Source organism: Propithecus coquereli, unplaced genomic scaffold (assembly GCF_000956105.1).
Source record: "Propithecus coquereli isolate 6110/MARCELLA unplaced genomic scaffold, Pcoq_1.0 Scaffold185, whole genome shotgun sequence".
NCBI classification, from domain to species: domain Eukaryota; kingdom Metazoa; phylum Chordata; class Mammalia; order Primates; family Indriidae; genus Propithecus; species Propithecus coquereli.
In genome coordinates, this window is record NW_012143301.1 from 2,440,540 (window position 1) to 2,442,243 (window position 1,704).

A 1,704-nucleotide genomic window follows, 5' to 3' on the forward strand; every position below is an offset into this window, starting at 1 on the left:
ATTGGGTTTTTTCCTAATATATTCTATCTGCAGTTGTTTGAATCTGCAGATGCAGAACCCACAGATGCAGATGTCCAATGGAATATAACAATACTGAGACTATTCAAATTGTAACTTCATATTGTTACCAAAAACTTGAAGACTTACTTTTAAGACTGGAAATATAGTAATATTCATTATTTGCTGAATTTAATGTATTTGGAATCAGAATAATCAAAAGTTTCATTCAAAAACCCATCCAACTCAACTTTTTAAATAAGGTAATATTTAGGATTGCTGTGATCCTAACAGATCCCTCTTACTTAATTACTGATTTATTTAACCGTCATATGAGATCTTGCCTTTCTTCCATACTCCTAACCCTTGTACTTTCTTCCACCTCTTGGAAATGTTGTTAAGATGCCTGACTCTGAAGACTTACTAGAGTACTATTGCTGTTTCTCTTTAGTTCAGTCTAAGGTAATCAGTTTAAATGAAGTTGCTCATTGCTGCTTAAAAGCATTAGGCTTCCTTACTAACAAAAGTGAAAAACTGGAAATCTGAGTCTGTTTCTTTCAAAGATGGATGTTGACACATTGAGAAAAGTATGATCATGCAAGCCCCTGTTATCTGCGCACAAAGCAGGGGCCTACGCAACTCTTGACTCGTGAGATTAACATATCTCAAGTGGGAGGAAGGATTCTAGCTCATTCTCCATTCCAGTGGCTTTCCATTGCCTCTCTTCCAGCTGAGTTACCAGAGAAGCAGGGCAGTAGAGAACTAGAGATCCCGACTTTCGTCTCCATACCTTAAGATGCCAGTAGAATCTTTTGTTTGTAAAGATAAGATCCTTCCTGATGTCTGAAGATATTGGGGGTCCTGTGACAGATCCAAACATCCTATTAACTCACATCTGTAAAGAACAAAACTATTTCAAAACTAAGTCTTAAGCTCAAATTGCTAATGTGCTATTCTCATTTAGTTCTGTTTTTTCTGTGATAATGTTACTTACAAAAATGGTTGTCTTCTTTTCACATACTAGTTCTTTAAAGTTATTCACTTGTAAGTGGAGATTGGATGCTTATTGTGTGCCCAGCACAGTTTAGGAAAAAAATAATTGACATAGTCTGTCCAATTACTGGAAATCGCCATTTTGATGTTGTGTACTTTGTTCCAGGTCTTAATTCTAAGTATATCTTTTCCTATGATTGTGTATATCACATAATACACCCAATATGAAGAACACTTTTTAAATGGATGTTTTAAAGGAAAAATACTAGACATTTATAGTATCTTTTCTCAGAAGAATGGTATACTTTATATATCCTTTCACCGTCTGTATTTTCTAATGAATTTAGATTTCTAAAACAGTATTTCTGAAGTAGAGAAGGATGTTATTTACATTTTATAAAAACATACTAGGAAATGTTACCTGATCATTATTAATAACTCAGGCACATCATCTGGAGGACTAAGGTTAACTCTTGGTTAATGTGATCCTATAAACTAAGCGGTTAAAGTGCAACAGCAAGGAAACTTGAATTAACATTTTTCCCAAAGAAACTTTAAAAAATTCTAAAATTTAAGCAGTTACATATATATATTCTCAAGCATTTATCAAACTGTCATATGTCTTCAGTGTTAGCCTTATTTTGTTTTATTGAGTTAATTTTCTTACCGAGTCCTGTTTTGGAAGTGAATGAATCTCAAAATGAATTCAAAGTA

The 1,704-nt window shown here is 33.5% G+C and overlaps 1 protein-coding gene across 1 annotated transcript in view; it reads left to right on the top strand.

The window, feature by feature from the left end:
- The window catches only part of USP38 (ubiquitin specific peptidase 38), a 47,033-nt gene that overhangs the window by 43,708 nt on the left and 1,621 nt on the right, over nucleotides 1-1,704 (top strand). The window lies entirely within an intron of this gene.